A 17,303-nucleotide genomic window follows, 5' to 3' on the forward strand; every position below is an offset into this window, starting at 1 on the left:
AAAAAAAAAAAAGGTGATATGTTTGAAATTGTCTTTTTGTAACTAAGCATGATGCACAAGGAACATATATCAATAATATAAAAAAGGGCAGAGAGAATATGACAGGGTGGCCATGAGAAGACTTAGTTAAGCTGTTACTTATGCTTGAAGTCAACCAATCATATTTGGAGGGAAGTGGATCATTTGTTTTTAAGAAGAAAACCCAGTTCTCTACCTAACCTTTCTAAGTGTCTGACTAGACTCTCAACTAAGCTCTCTTTCCACCTGCAGACTCCTTTCTTCTGCCTGCTCTCTCCCCACAGGGGAGGGCTCCCCATCCACCACTCGGCAGCCCTTACAAAGCTCTAGGGGAGGGAGGAAAGGCTTTCTGTCAAACAGGCTGTAATCCAACCCAGAGGGAAGCCAGCTGCCTCAGTGGCCACATGTCCACCAGAGGAAAGCACAGGTAGCATTTTAATCCCAGAGAGGGATATTAGTGGCCTTCTCAGAAGCAGATACTGTTATTTCTCCCCCTCTTTCCTAAATGACAAAGGCAATAACCCCTTTGCATGGAAATCACCCTAACTGGCTAGCTACTTCATTAAATTACCATATGATTCCTATTTTATGGGAAGAAAATAGTTGATCTCAGTGAACTGGCAACTTAGAAACTTAGGAGGCAAATTAGAGCAATTACTAATAAATTATACATGTGGTAACTAACAATTTGTCTATCACTGTGAACTATAAGGGAAAACTGCCAGACTCCCCGGCTCTGCAATTCTGCACAGGTCTTTTAGTTTTTTTTTCCCCCTTTCCTAAACCAGAAGTTCATTATCTACACCATTACTGTTGCTCCTCTCCTGGAGCCCAACATTTCTCATTCAAGTTGGAATGCAACAGATAGGCTTACCCTCCATTTGGAAAAGAGATCTTGAATACTTAAAAAGAAAATGCTAACAAATATGTTGTTGTTGTTGATACAATGTCTCCCACTCCCATTTAAAAAAAAAAACAGTAAAAGGTGAGCACCATGCCAGCTTTCCCTACGTAAGTGTATAGGAGAACTGGCAAAAGGTAGACGCATGGTATTTCTGTATTTGTAATTGCTACTGCATTTCTGGGTGAGTTACTATGATGAAATTAAAGCAAGCTGTGGTACAAGGGGTGTAGTTATAGGGGAGGAGGTGAGATGAGGTCAGTTAACAAGGTAGAATCTTTCTCTTCCTGTCCTGCTTGTCTTCCCTCTGCCTTAGGTGTGCTGTTCAGGATGAAAGGTGTGGATGCCATTCATTAATTGAGGGCCGGGATTCTTTCCTCCGCATATTCCTCCCACGTGGGACTGCTTTTTCCTCTCTCCATTCACACCCCAGCACTATGCTGAGTGGCTGCTGTGAGGAGCTCAGTGGAAGAAAACACAGGCTTTCTTATTGCATGTGTGAATTTATTATTAGCCTCTTGTTCAAATGGGAATTAAAAGTATCTGCCTATATTCCTATAAAGAAGCCCTCACCATGGTGATGGTAAGTGGTCCTGGCTAAACTTAACTGGTCACAAGAAGATAAGATATGCAAGTAGAGGAGAAAGAGTTGGAAAGAGGAAAGGGATTAGGGGGAATGGGAGGGGAACAAGAGAGGAGAGGGTGATGAGGATGAGTATAACTAAAATAATTTACGTCCTTGGTTGAGAATGTCAAAAACAATGCAGCTTATTGTCAAGGTGCTAGATGTTAAGATAGGGTGTTAAAAAAACACCCAACAGAACCCAACAATAACAACAAAAAAACATGTTTCAAAAATAAAACAACAACAACAAACAGGATCTCAATCTATAGCCCAGGCTAGATCCCTCACAGCAGTACTCCTGTTTCAGTCTCCCAAGGGCTTGGATTCAAGTGTGAGCCACACCAGGTTCAGAGTTGAGGGTTTTGAAATCAATCTCAAATATCTGCAAGCGACAGAGAACATTATTTCTCTTTGTACTTGATGTATGGCACTTTCCCACAATCAGCCACAGTTATGTACCTCTTTCTCTTCACGACATGATGGCGTATCAGGTTAAACATATTCCCTCTCTTTAGCCGCATCAGATACATACAATCCACCCCGTTGTTCAGCCTCACATTTCTGCTTTTACTTAGGATTGCAGTTTCAGTAGTTCTTCCCTAGCTGTTTGGTTATTTTTATCATACACTTGGTTACAGGACCTACTTTCTTGCTGCCACATTTCCCCGGAGGATCATGCGGCAGGCATGTCTCCTGAGAAGTACTAAAGTTTGAGAGAATACAAATGCAATCAACACTGTTTTCTACTAGTTCAACAAGCATAGTTCATAACAAAACTAATCTTCCAATGATGCCCAAATACCCATCTGAATAACTCAAGGTGCTTTCAAAACCTGACCTGCATAGTTCCTTTGGGCTGCTGTGCGAGTTCTGTCTACATCTTTCCATGTGTGTGCAAGCTTGATCACACTAGCCCAGAAAACACATTCCAAAACAAGAAACTACCGACCCTTCTCTGAGGCTTCAGGCATACGTAACGTCTACGACTGGGGGTTGAACTCAAAGCCCTGAGGCTACACGCTCTGACTCATATCACACCAATTTCTAGTCTAGAGAGGTGGCAACACACAATTACAGGGGTACAGAAGTGGGCAGAGAGAATCCAGGCTTCCAATTCTCGATTCTCACATCCCTTTTGCCTAACATGCAGCATAATGAGTATTTCTCCTCCATGACTAGAGAGAGAGAGAAAAAAAAATGTTCCTATAGATTACTGCTTTGAGGGATTGATTACAAAGTGGTGAGTTATGTGTCAAAACACAGATAATATATCTGATGTAGTTTATCACTAGACAAACTACCTACATGATGGCTCAAAAGAACACTATTTAAAAGCATTAATTCTAATTTGGGGACAGAGGATGATTTAGGACAGTATCTACTTGGTATCCATAATAATAAGAAAAAGCCATTTCACAACAAGGAGCCCAGAAAGAGAAGCAGATGGAGGGAAACCTTCCCTTCCCTAGGAGCATCTGATTGATAGGAAAGATGGTGCAGGAACCTGGCTGCTACTTTCTCCTGTCAAGGCTACATCACTTGACTAAAAGGGGGGAATCCTAAAGACAAGAGCATGGGAGGGAGAAGTCTCCCCAGAACGCTTGACTTTTGAGATTTATGCTTGCCAGAGAGCTTCTGCCCTCCTCCTCCATATTTTGGCATCGCTCTCTGGATAATCAGAGGCAGATGGAAAAACAACCAACCTTTGCCTAACCCTCTTGCCCTTGCATTTTGTGTGAGGCTCTCTGTTACCAGGGTAATGATTAAGAACCACAGCTGCAGGTTTTGAAATTAAAATCAGTGTGCTGATCAAAGGCAGGACCTTGAAGCACTGTTCTTCTGATGAACTCATCTTCAAACCTGTCTCGGGGACTCTTGGCCAAGATTTCAGATCACCACATTATAGTTATGTAGACGGTGATTATGTAAACAACGAGAAAATGGGGCTCTTTTTGTAAGCTAAGGGCTTTTATTTTTTGGGGTATTTGTAAGTCCAATCATGCTTTGAGTATCACTTTATCCAATAAATTAATTTTGCCTATGACTTGAAAATCTTAATGGAAAGCTGTATAAGATCCACGCAGGAGCTAAAGTCACCTAGCTAATATCCATTCTTCAGTCTATTTTAAGGTAGAATTTGATTCTGGTGTTGGAATTTTCTGATTACATTTTCATGTTTTCCATATATAAATTCAAAGCCTATACTGGTCTGTATGCCATGGATGCCAGATGCCCCCAGAAGCCCCTCATTGCCATTGGAGGAATGCTGAATACAAAAGGTGAGGAAGCTGTTCCTGTAGGCCAGGCAGCAGCAGACTCTGTCAGCAGCAGCTGCGAAGGGCAGGGGACTTCTATGTAGTAGGTATACCAGGTCTATTTTGGGGTGCAAAAACCCAGCACTGTTCTGGCTCAACTTGTAATGGTTCAAAACTCAAGCCTTCTCTTGGATGTAACCAAAGAAACCAAGCAGATTTAAAGGTCCTTCAATTTCTCTACCTGGAAAATGCCTCATTTCTCCCCCGGCCGGCCGGCATCATACCCTCAACAGGCCGGTGCCACTTGTAGTTTCTCTTATTCCTTCTGAAGCTGCCTGCAGTCCTTTTGTTCTTCTCTCGTGGCTCCATGGTGACCCTCTAAACCAACTCCTAGATCAGACTCTGCTGTCATCTTTTTCTCCTACTCCCCTTAGAGCACAACCAGGCAGGAGGCCGTTTCTCCTGCATTTGTGGGGCTGGAGTGCATGTTCCTAACTCCTTTTCTCCTTGTTCAAAATGCATTCCTGGTGTCAAACGTTCTACAGCTATGTGTCTCTACAGTAGACTAGAGTACACTGACAGCGGTGGACTGTGAAGGCAGAACTCTCCCATGACCCAGTCACCAGTGTCCTGCATTTGCCAGCTCTGAGGCTGGCTGTTTTCAACTCAGGTCCCGTTCAAGTTCTCTCCAGCACTACTTACTGCCTCTGCTTAGGACCACTTGCTTTCTTTGTGGTCACCTGGCCCTCCACTAGGACATTCAAGGGCCTTTGTAAACCTTTCCTTTCTATCTTACTAGGGCTCCTTACAACATCTTCCTCCTCAACCTTGCCGGTCCTGCCCAGGGCAGCTAATTAGTTCAGTCTCCCACCCAGCTCACCTTACTTTGGCTTCCTCCTATCTGCTTGTTCTGAGCTCAATGGATAAAATGTTCCTTGTTCTTTAAGCAGAAACTCTTTGCATCTCCAGCTCCATGAGCTCCATGAGTCCTCCCTTCTCCTGGAGTCCTGGGTTCCATCTCCTGCCCTGGGTAACCAGGAGAGTACACACCTTTGGCACCCTGCCCACTCAACTGGCAGGTGGCCCACATACCTACTAGGGAGTACTGACCTGACCTGGTTTTCATCTATGGATCCCAGAGTTGCTGCTACTCCCAACCTTGAAGGTAGTTCCTAGAAGCTTTTAGGAGAGAGGAAGGCCTCAGTGCCTGAGTGCTAATGCCTGCCCTGCCCACCCTGATCTCTAGTCGAATTGACAGGCAGGGGTAGGTTTATCAGACCTGGCCAGACTATTCTCCACCCAGAAGAGGCAGGCTGGACGTGACTGAACACAGAGCTCTGTGCTCAGGCAACATGTTTTGGGTTTAAATGAGCAGATATAGGGGTGTGATGGGATCACACTGGGATGGCTTCGTTTTTATTAACATAGTTAATCAGTTTCTCCCATTTGCATCTGTCCTCAAAAGACATAGTACTTTAGAAAACAGGAAGGTTTCCTGGTACAGAAAACAATCTTATGTGAATTAAAAAAAGTCTTAGGGGGCTGGTGAGATGGCTCTGTGGGTAAGAGCATCGACTGCTCTTCCAAAGGTCTTGAGTTCAAATCCCTGCAAACAAATGGTGGCTCACAACCATCTGTAATGAGATCTGATGCCCTCTTCTGGTGTGCCTGAAGTCAGCTACAGTATACTTATTTATAATAATAAATAAATCTTTGGGCTGGAGCAAGCAGGGTCTACTGGAGTGAGCAGGGTTGACCAGAGCAAGCAGAGGTCCTAAAAGTCAATTCCCAACAACCAGATGAAGGCTCACAACTATCTGTACAGCTACAGTGTGTACTCATATGCATAAAATAAATAAATAAATCTTTTAAAAAAGTCTTAATCATCTGTCTACTTTATGCACTAATTTTACTGCATATCTTTTCTGCTCATCGACTGATAACTTTTATTTCCTTACCAGCCACCTAGTAACTTTCTAATCAAGTCAGGGTGTGAATGAACATTCATACAAAAGTAACTTACAGAAAGTGGAATCAGTGTCTCTTTTCATAGTAGGTTGGGAAATAAACTTCTCCAGAACAATATTGTTAAATATTGCAGTATATATTCATGATGTATAAACTTCAGTTCCAGAAATTTATCCTATAGTCACACTCATGTAAGTGTGCAATATCTGATCACAGCATTGTTAGTAATAAAAAGAAAAGAAGACAAGACTTATGTATAATGCTGCATGTACCTAAGGGAGCATTATGCAGCTATTCAAAACAAGAGAAGAATACACATGTCCTAAGATAAAGGAATCCTTCAGAGGATTCAGTGAGGAGCAAAGAAACTTATGGCTAGGAGTAAGGAGTGGATGTGTTTGTTATTTAAACTTCTTTCAAACCTCACCACAAACATGGTGAATTTTAAGCAGGGCTTTCTGTGAGGTATCCTGTGTTAATGAAATTGTCATCCTCAGCACAGAGACTCTCCTAACTCAAGGCACTGTTAAACAATTGGTACGATGAAGAAGCAACAGTGGGAAGGCCAAGGGAACCACATTCCCAGAATTAACGAACAGTAGTTAGACACTGGGCAGGATGGTTGGGATGGTAGAGAGGTGAGGGGCTGGCCCTTGTAGTTAATGGGAATTCTGTTAGGGTTTCTGCTCCTGTGGTGAGTTTTTCCACTTTGTGTGCATAACACAGTAAAATATACCTATTTGCCAATACATCTCCAGTGGGTCTGATTTTATGGGAATTTAATCAAGTGCTACATTTGACCTGAACGTTGGAGAAGGTCTCCACCTCCACTCGAGTCACCATAGATAATCAGGTCCCATGTGGAATCAGATCTGTGCATATAGAAATCTGAAGGCTGGAGACCAGGAAGAGGCTGGGCACATGGGCGTGTGCTGGAGGAACAAGCCAAAGCAGCCCTATGCAACAGCAATGGCTTGGCTTTAAAAGTGCTGAGATCTCTCTTCCAGGCTGGATGGGGATTTAGGTAAGGGTGAGATGGTCATAGTGAGAAGACAATTCCAGAACTTAATATGGTGATGATTATGTATAATTAGTGCTCACTCTGACATTATTTAGTTGCCAGATTATCTGCTTTACCTGAAGAAGATGCAAAAAGAAAGCCATGTTCTGCTTAAAATCCCCCTCCCAGCCCTTTACTCCTGTGCACCCGAGCCTCTTTCCCTGACACACAACTACCCCGTTGTTCCTCTGTGTGTCTTCTCTCTTTGTAACTGACCACTTCTCCAGAACTTGTTTCCTCATTCAGTGCAATGAACCCAGTCCAGACCTAAATGGAGCAGGGGGTCATAGACCTTCAGGGATCCCAAACACTGGAAAGATATGTGAGTGGGTCTCCACTCCATTGTCAATGAGGCAATTCTCCAGATCGCGTGGACTCCACTTTAAAAGTCTAATGTAGAACTGTCTGAAGAAAGAATCTTGTTGCAAATTGTTGTTACCTCTGTCATATTTGTTATGTATGAGCATACATATTTCTAAAGGTCGCTGTCATACATTAAACACTCCTTAATTTGATATGATGTTCAATAGGCTGTGACTTTACCAGCCTATATAGCTAAATAGAATTTACCAGTCTATTTAGGCGTCAGCAGCAGTGCAGTTATTGTGAGAAGTTTTCTTGGTATAACTGATTCCACTCATTAATCTAGAATTGTTTTCTTTAGTAAGAATAAATCTTTAAAAAATTTTTTTTTTATTATATGTGTGTGTGTGTGTGTGTGTGTGTGTGTGTGTGTGACGTGTGTGGACATTCTGTGTGTGATGAAGCACACCCATAGAGGTTTTACAGGACACCTTTGTGACATCAGTTCTCTCTCTCCACCTTTGAATGGGTTCTGGGGATTGAGCTCAGGCCAGCAGGATCCTGCAGCAAGTGCTTTCTCCTGCTGAGTCATCTCAGTAGCCCAGGACTTAATCTCCTTAGGGCATGATCCACATATTGTATTTTCTTATTTCTAAGGTCTAGCACAAAGCCTGGCAAATATTTGTTATTTAATAAATAATAAAAGCTCACAATGTCTATTCAGAGTATACCAGACTTTGAGGTGCTTGTTAATATGATCTTATTGTGTAGATGAGGAAAATAAAGTCTCAAGTATAACTCTAAAAACATCTTATGCCCATTACTTTTTATAAATTCTGATGATGAATGAGTACAGAATGATGTATGATGATATTCACATGTCATTCAGGTGAAGAACAGGGCTGGAGATGTGCATATAGAAATCTGAAGGATGAAGACCAGGAAGAGCCTGGGGCCCCTGAGGGTGTGGTGAGGGGGAAGTCAAAAGAGCCCTATGCAAAAGCAATGGTTTGGTTTAAAAGTTCTGGGATCTACCATGTGTGATGCTATATATCCATCATTCAGGCAAAGAAACAGGAGCTGGAGATGCAGCTCAGTGAATGAGCAACCATCTAGCCTACACCATGCACTGAGTTCATTTCCCACTACTGAGAAAACAAAACAAAACAAAACAAAGCAATACCCTTTAAGAAACTCGATACCACACGGGAGAAAGGGCTGCATCAGAGACTAGGATACATGTCTTCCATTTGTGTTTTTCTTACATGTTTCAAATAGTCTTCATTCCTTATCAGAAAAGGAAATGCAATCCTGTAAGCCAAACTCATTTCACCTGCCTCTGTTGCAAAACTCTTGTGCATGAATGAGAATCTTGTTTCTCAGCAGATCCAACTGATACTTGATTAACAAACACCTATCATCATAGCTAAGGATAGCAAAATCTTTCTTCTGGGCTCCATGTCTTATTGAGGGCCTCAAAACTTAAATGCTCTAGAGCTCAGTAGACAATGGAATTGGCACACAAGATCTTGGTGAGAACTACACTAGCCAGGAGGCAGAGCTTGCATTTCTACTGTAGGAAGCATCACCTAATGGCCTCATGGGCACAGAGACTGGTCTGAATTCTGAGAGAAGCCAGAAACACAGATGGTATGTAGGAAGCTGAGTTATAGATGATCATAGCTTATATAAATGTATTGAAAAACTCATTATGGCCAAATAAAATAAATCATCAATGGCTAGCATGTAAACTGAGTTTCATCTGGGGACTATCTAGAGCTACCCTTTGCCTACTCTGGTAGATTAAGCGACTAGGGAAGGGGTAAAACTAATGCTTCCTGTTTTGCTGCTTGTTAGCATGTTTGTTGAGAAAGAGAGTTGGACTATGGGCTAAAATTCATTTTAGACTATCTGTGGGTTTGGAATATGCTGTTTATGACCCAGATCCCAAGTCAAGAGTGGCTGGTAGCACTGTAACTGTGTATTATTTTCTCCCTCAGAAGCAGTCAAGCTTCTTGCTGCACTACAGAACTGACATGACGTCAACATTCTTCAAGCTGATTGTCGGTGTGCTGCTGAACTCGACTTAAAATCCACAACCCGATGCACAGCTTCCTTACACTGCTTCTGCCTCTGAGGGCAGCAACGCGCCCTCCAGCAGCAAACAGCGCCTTCGACCACAGGGCCCCGGTTAGGTTTCTGTCAACTTGATGTACACCAGGGTCATCTGGGAAGAGAGATCTTCAATTAAGAAAATGTCTCCATGAGATTGGCCTGTAGGCAAATCTGTGGGGCATTTTCTTGATTGATGAATAATGGTGGGAGGGTCCAACTGACTGTCGGTGTGCCCCCACCCTGGGCAAGTAGTCCTGGGTTGTATAAGACAGCAAGCTTAGCGAGCCATGGGAAACAAGCTAGTAAGCACTGTTCCTTCATGATCTCTGCTTCAGTTCCTTCCCTGCCTGAGCTCCTGCCCTAACTTCCCTTCATTATGGAGTATAAGCCACAAGAAGAAATAAACCCTCTCTTCCCCAAAGTTGCTTTGACCATGGAGTTTATCATGGGAACAGAACCCTAACTAAGACACCGGGCATTTCCAGACAGTCAATGTCCTGTGAGTGAAAAGCTTTCCCAAAGAATGGAACTTTCCTGAGTCAAAGGGCCTGGTGTTCCCCATTTTACTCCAGCAAAGCTGTAAAAAGCACCAAGCAAACCTGTGTCTCTTTGGGAAGCCGCTTTCCCAGCACGAGCGTCCCAGGCCTGCTGCCTACTTTTTGGACAGCGTAGTCCCTGGTTTTGATGGAGGAGGTCATGTAAACTCGACAAGAGAAGACTTCGGACACCTGTAAAATTAGTTCCTGCTGTAGCTATAAGAACCATATTTGGACATAGCTTCCCAGAGCCTCGCTTTCTTTAACTAACCAGTGGAAAGGAACAATGTGGCATATTAATGGGCTCTGCAAGGCTCAGGGGAATAACAGTTTCTCTTGGAACCTGAGGTGTTACATGCAGTGTTAGTGGAAGACAGCTTTTTGTTTCCAAAGGTACAAACTTTCCCTCCCACCACACAGTGCTGGCAGAAGACTTCTAAGTTTTTTTTTTTCTTTTAAGCAATAAAGGAAAAGTACCCATCACACATTTAAGCTAACATTACACATAACTCATTAGTCTTGAGTTGCTGGACACATCAAAGATTATGATTAGAGTGACTGTCACCACAGGTGGCCAGGCTCATGCCTTTCTGTTTTCTGAGGACTATGAGCTTGTTCCTTGACTACTCTTGCTTGACTGCCACAGTACTCAAAAGCCCCGCACTGGAGCACTCTCAAGGTGTGTCGAGAACTGTCTAAGTCAGTTTCTAGAAAGCACATCCTCTTTGATTGCCACCTTCCTGTATTTGCCTGGTAGATAGCACCATTCTAAGTTTCAGGATACCTCAGACTCTTCCATCCCATTCCAATGAGGCCGAAGGACAACCAAGTGATCACAAAACCTGGTTTGACTGGCCCTACATTTGCACCTTTTTAGGTTGAAAAAAATTGTAGGCCTAGTTGAAATTCATATATTAGTGTACCTTCTTCTCATTCCACCTCATCTCTTCCATTCTACCCTTTCGTCTCCTGGATATAGGAGAACTTCTATTTTACAGGTGGGCAACTGAAAGGTAGTTCAAAGGACCAAACAATGCAACTCACAAGGTTATTTTCAAAAACTTACTACAAACAAACGAGGACTGTGTAACTATTCCTTAAGCTGTTCCCTACTCCCAACTCAAAGTTATCTGCGTCTCTGAATGTTTCTTCTTTATAAGGAAGTCTATCCACATGTATACTCAGGAGCTAAAGCTTGATGTAAGCTGCATAGTGTATTTCAGGGGTTATTTTCAGTTAAGTAAATAGCTACAGTTTGAACACGATACAGTCATGTGCTTTTGCTTTAAAAATTGAGAGGTACTTTGTGAGCTACATAGCTCACTCACTTGAGCTGGACTGTGGCATACTCATAGAGGTGTGCAGCAATCCCAGTAATCAGTTCGGAACACATCACTCTGAAAAGGAACTCCATATTCCTCAGCTGCCCTCTTTCCTCTCTTGTTTCCCAGCCCCAGCATCCCCATGAATCTACTCTGTCTTTACGAACTTGCCTGTTCCGGACCTTTTCTATAACTGCATGAATAATATGTGGTCTTCTGGGAATGCTTTTCTTTTTTCAGTTCACGTAAGCTTCAAGACTCAACCACACTCTCACTTAAGTGCTGCAGACACACCCGAGGGCACTGTCTGAATGTTTCACAAGGACACAGCATGCGCTTGCTATACGCTTTTGTGCCTTCTTTGGACAGCATGCACCACACCTTGGTGCACTCAGTATTTCTGAGAATGTCACACACCAGTAGCCATCTCCCTGTTCTATCCTGCTGCATCCCAAACTCATGTATATAAAGTAGCCTCATGTTTCCCTACTGTACCTCAAACTCATGTATATAAAATAGCCTCACGTTTTTTCCTCTCTACACACAATATTCCTCACGATTTACTCATTTTGGCTAACAATAAGATGATCTGCCTGAAGTAACTTTAAAACCAACAAGTTTTTTTATTTCCTTCAAGCCCGATCCATCCAATATTGTGCTAGAATAGTTCTCTACCCTGCTCTTTCATCATCCTTCGCCTGCCTGTTCACCACGTCCCACAGGCTCAGTGATACCCCTTGGCCAGCTCCACCAAAGGCTGTCCATTTCTCACCCTGTTCAGTCCCTTCTGTCCTGGCTGAGGCATACACCAGGTGAATACAGCAAATGGCTCTATTTTGAAGGCAAGAATGGGGAGGAAAAAGAGGGCAGCTCATGGTTTTCATCAATTTACACTAGCACCTGAGATGACTGATGGTGAATCAGACATCCCCCAGAGTTGAAGACAAAGCAGACATGCTTCAGCTTCTCCTCAGGCGGTCTGGGCCCCACCTGCACAGGTTCTGACAATGATATTTAGAATATCTCACTTATATGATTCTAAGGTGCAGCCTTCGGGGCTCATGAACCGCCATGGTGGTGTGGTACACAGGGCAAGTGAGGGTCGGGTCGAATAGAGCCTGGGTACTGGAGGCACTCCACTCTCTGTGGCAGTTTCGATGAGAATGGTCCCCATAGGCTCATAAGTTTAAATGTTTGCTTCCCAGTTGGTGTGCTGCTAAGGAAGGATTAGGACACAGGACCTTGTTAGGTCTTGCTTTGAAGTTTCAAAAAGCCCACAGCAGGCCCAGTATCTGTCTGTCTGTCTGCCTGCCTATTGCCTGTGGATCAGTATGTAAGGCCCTCAGCTACAATTCTAGCATCATGCCTGTCTTCTTCCCACCATGATGATTATGGATTAAACCTCTTAAGCTCTAGGCATGCCCCCAAGGAAACATTTTTTCTATAAGTTGCCTTGGTCATAGGCCTCTCTCCATAGCAGTAGAACATAAAGTAAGACACTATTTCTTCACTTAGAAAGGTATTTTGGAACAGGGTGTGTGTGGGGGGGTACATTTGCAGTATAGATACCTTGTCCTGGATGTTTTTGTTGTTGTTGTTACACTGTTAATATGGCTGAAGTGGCAATCATGAACTGTTGCCCCTCTTCCATGAGACCCACATGAAGATGACTCTTTTGATGGACGAGGCTTGTATGTCTGAGTATGCTGGGCCCCAACAACTAAACCTGTCCCAGGCACAACCACTAGTCTCTCTAATGGTAAGCAGATCAAGTAGTGCATGAGCACCGTGAGGTGCTGTCTGTCTCCTCCTCCACTATACATCCACGTTCCCTCTGAGAGAGCCCTGCGTTAGGAAGCACTGGAGGGAATCGTGTGGAGGGATGCCATGTACACCACTCTGGCACCACCTAAGACAGCAATGGGGAGTTCACTTTGGCTTCACAAAAAATGGTGTTTGCTTTTCAATGAATGAAAACATGGATCTCCTCTGAAAAGCCAGCTTTAGAAGTGGGGGATAGGTGAGGAGGAATTGAATGGGCAAGAGACCTGGCAGTGGTATCTCTTGTCTCTCGCTGGGATAGGAGCTAGCTAGCTGTCTGCCTATGACCAGACTTTGTTGCTGTCTGAGTCCACAGGCTGGTCACTTCCTCAGCACAGGATCATGTGTCAGGAACAGCAAAGGAGCCCCTCAGAACTCCGGCTTATAGGGCCAGAATCTAAAAATGGCAGGGCTCAAATTCTCTCTCCTTTGAGTATCAGAAAAGGCAATCGGAAGTGTCAGCAGGCTCAGAATGCAGACCTGTGGGGAGCTAACTTTGGCCTGGAATGGCAGTTTATGTAGGGTTTCAAATCCATCCTCACTGCCACTCATGATTTATGGTGCTGGGCTCAGTGCACTGAGGCTAATAAGTAAGGGAGCAAGAGCCTCATCTTCCTTTCCAATTGGAGTGCTTTCTGTCCTGGTGCTCTCCTTGGGAGGCAACGGAAACACAGGACTCAAAGGATCCTCTTAGAAGAGGCCCAGAGCAAACATTCAGACCAAATTAGAGTTTGTAATCTTTTATTTTTTTCATATCTTCAGCTCTCTTGATCTTCTCATATTTAATCAGTATTGCCTACTATTTATCTAATTCTAACATTGAGAAGTTAGCTAGAATATGTAAAATCAACAATAAAAGAACTAAGTAGGATAAAAATTTAGTCAGGTGGTAGCGGAGCAAAACTTGCTGTGGTCTGCAGCTAACTCTAGGAAGGGCAGGGCAGGGTTCGTATATAAGGCTGACATGTGCGGGTCGGAGGGGTGGCAAGAACAGTGGATAGGTTTTATAGGACAGGGGTATGCTACTCCTCTTTTGAGGTTCACTATTCTCTGAATAGGCAAGATTCTGGTCTCTAGGTAGCTCTGGGGTGGAGGAGGCAGGGAGTGTGTGGGGAGAGAAGGTTTAGGAAAATTCCTGTTGATATTCTACATTCAGAAAAGAAACTTGGGGTAGTAGTGTGCGGTGGGAATAAATGTCTTCTACAGGGATGTGGGAAGGAGAAAGGGCAACCAATCAAGTCAGGTCAAACTGAGGCAGAGTACCATGCAAAAAGAAGGTAGGAGGCCTAGCCCTGAGGGCCAGGCGAGGAGAACTGCACAGAGGAACTACAAGGCAGCACACTAGAGTTTCAGGGCCTACAGGGTCAATGCCAAAGACCTGCCCAGGATCAAGTAGAAACTGAAGGAGCTGGCTAGCCAGGGTTCCCTGGATGGGACCTCTGGGAAGCAGTCATGTTTCAACATTCTTGGGTCATGGATTTCTTTTAGGAGATGAGAACTACAGAGCCACTTGAAGAAAATGTACTAATGTCCAAATAATTTTACCTTTCACTTGTGGTGATCACAGGTGCATCAAAGCCAATGCATAGACCTAATGTTATAAATCTCAGGTCCAAGCCAGGCAGTGGTGACTCATGCCTTTAATCCCAGAACTTGGGAGGCAGAGGTAGGTGGATTTCTGAGTTCCAGGCCAGCCTGGCCTACAGAGTGAGTTCCAGGATAGCCAGGGCAATACAGAGAAACCCTGTCTCGAAACAACCAAACCAACCAACCAACCAAGAAACAAAATTCTCAGGTCCAGAGGGTGCTGCTGTGCCTGCAAAGAAGAGGACTGACAGCAGGAAATATCTGGCCAATTGTTTCGTCCTTTAACCCTTCAAACTATGTGGGATAATATGAAACCTGACCTGAATAACACATAATTGGCCCAAAAAGCTAGCTGGATCCTTAAGCTGACAGTGTGGGACTGACTCCAGGGGAAAGGTCGGGGCTTGAAGGACAGTAGGAACATCTCAGAAACAGCCCAGAATGAAATGGAGAATAAAGACGAGAAAACCAGCGGTAAGGAGTGAGCTCAGCAAATGGCCCTCTATTTGGTGCCAACATTGATAGAGAAGGTCAACAGAACAGTGGCGGTGAGAGTTAAGGTGGAACTTTGCTTTAGCAGCCTCCTCTTAGCTTTTCAAGCCCATATCGTACACTAGACTAAGGCACACAGTATTTCTAAAGTGAAGAAAAAGGAAACACACACACACACACACACACAGAGTCTGTATTTGTACTAAAATGAGGCCCACCCCCTTTTTTGAACTGAGGCATAATCTAGATGTTTTACCTTTATATGAGATACATACTTTTCATCTAGACATTTACTAAAACCATAATGTGATTCTGAAAAGATGTATTTTGGGAGGTATGGGTAGAGAAGATTACAGATCCATGTACCATTATTGAATTATGCAGTGGGTTTAATTTGATATTTTCATATTAATACTAGAGCTATCTTTTTTTATGTAGATGAATTTTCAGGGGGTAGTGGGGAGGCTTTGGTTCTGAAAATACACAGTAATTTTTTATTCTTAAACATACTTTTGCAGGGAAAGAAACTGACCTTGGAAGGATTTTTCATGCCTGACTCACTTTGGTCCCTGGGTATGCAACAGTGGGGTAGATTGATTGTCCAAGGAAATTTAGCTTCTTACAAAAGAAAGTTTAAATCATTAGCAGAACATGCCCTGCATGAGTCCACAGCAAGCATTTCTAGTAGTACTAGCATTTATAGAAATATGCTCATTGTCAAATGTTCCCCAAGGATATGTACAGCATTCTGTAACCCATGCAAAATAAAAAACACAGAATTGGGGGTACAAAGCAGTCTGTAGCAAGCTTGAAACTAAGGTATATGACCATTGGCAAATTTCAGATAGAGTCCAAGTGTCAAGATGAGATTAAATATGTCTGCCACCACAATATCTCAGAAACAGCATCAGCTGTGAGCAAGAAACAGTATCAGAAATTAAAATACTTGGAATCTTGAAAGTACCACTTGAAAGCATACAATTATTATATAAAGCTTTATGTAGTTTTAGCAAACTTTAAGTTTTTTGAGAGCCTACTGTGGACAAACCATTTCTCTAGGCATTGTGAATTCCAGGAAGAAATAAGCCCTTAAGAGATATTGGTCTATTTTAAAAATTAAAAACACATTATGAAGACTTTAAGAGTATTTCAAATCATATGGGACATATTCAAATAAGTAGGGTAATAAATAGAGCAGTTTAGACACACAACAAATGGAATGAATATGTGAAAATAAGTACAATGCAAATGGACAACCCAAGGGTGCATACTGGTAAGTCTGTAAACCCGTAAGATTTGAGCTGAATCATGGATGTCTTTCTTTGTTTCTTCTGTTTCTTTTTTAAATATTAAAAGGACTTGTGGCCTGGGCCTGTATCTGGAAGGGATATTTGTGGGACTGAGGGTACAGCTCAGTAGAATACCCATCTAACATGCACAAGGACACAGGGCAGGGCGGGAGGAAGACTTCTATACAGGGATTTTGTATACAGACTTTGATGTCTAGTAGATGATGGATGGGATGAGAATACAGCTTGCATCCTAACCCTAATAAAATGACATCAGGGCTGTGGAGATGGCTTAGTTTATAACGTGCTTGCTGTGAAAGCCCAAGACCTTGGGAACAATGCTGAGCTCCTCTAACCCTAGCCCTGGAGATGTGCAGACAGGAGACTCCCTGGGGTTTACTAAGCATCTAGTCTAACCAATCTGTGACTTCTAAGTTCAACGACAGACCTTGTCTCAAGCAATAAGGTGAAAATTTGCACACTGACCTCTGTCTTCCACCTTCATGTGTACCCACACGGGTATATTCATCTGTACACAGAACACACATATATGTGTATACACACGGCTTAGTGTCACTCTTGCTAACAGCAACACCAAAGCAACTCAAGGAGGAAAGGATTTATTTGGTTTACACTTCCACAGCACCGTTCATCACTAAAAGAAGTCAGGAGCTCAATCAGGGCAGGAACTTGGAGGTAGGAGCTGATGCAGAGATCATGGAGGGGTTATGATTACTGGCTTGCTCAGCCTGTTTTCTTGTAGAGCCCAGTATCACCAAGTGGCTGGGCTCACCCATCAGTCAATAATTTTACAAATGCCCTACAGGCTTGCCTACCGCCCAGTCTTATGGAGGCACTTTCTTAATTTCGGTTTCTGCCTCTCAGATGACTTTAGCTCCTATGGGGTTGACACAAAACTATCACACACACACACACACACACACACACACACACACACACACTTTTTTGAGATGGGTTATCTCTACCCTGGCTATCCTTAAACTCACTCTG

General features: G+C 43.3%; 1 protein-coding gene across 4 annotated transcripts in view; it reads right to left on the reverse strand.

Moving 5' to 3' along the window:
* The window catches only part of Marchf3 (membrane associated ring-CH-type finger 3), a 142,344-nt gene that overhangs the window by 83,768 nt on the left and 41,273 nt on the right, over positions 1-17,303 (reverse strand). Inside the window, exon 1 of one of the 4 annotated variants that reach the window (XM_031365723.1) lies at positions 4,680-5,327. The exons of the other annotated variants lie outside the window; for them this stretch is intronic. The gene's annotated coding sequence lies outside the window, so the exon portion shown is untranslated. Of the gene's footprint in view, positions 1-4,679; positions 5,328-17,303 lie in introns of those variants that run through there. 4 annotated transcript variants of the gene reach the window in all.

Source organism: Mastomys coucha, unplaced genomic scaffold (genome assembly GCF_008632895.1).
Source record: "Mastomys coucha isolate ucsf_1 unplaced genomic scaffold, UCSF_Mcou_1 pScaffold13, whole genome shotgun sequence".
Lineage (NCBI taxonomy): Eukaryota > Metazoa > Chordata > Mammalia > Rodentia > Muridae > Mastomys > Mastomys coucha.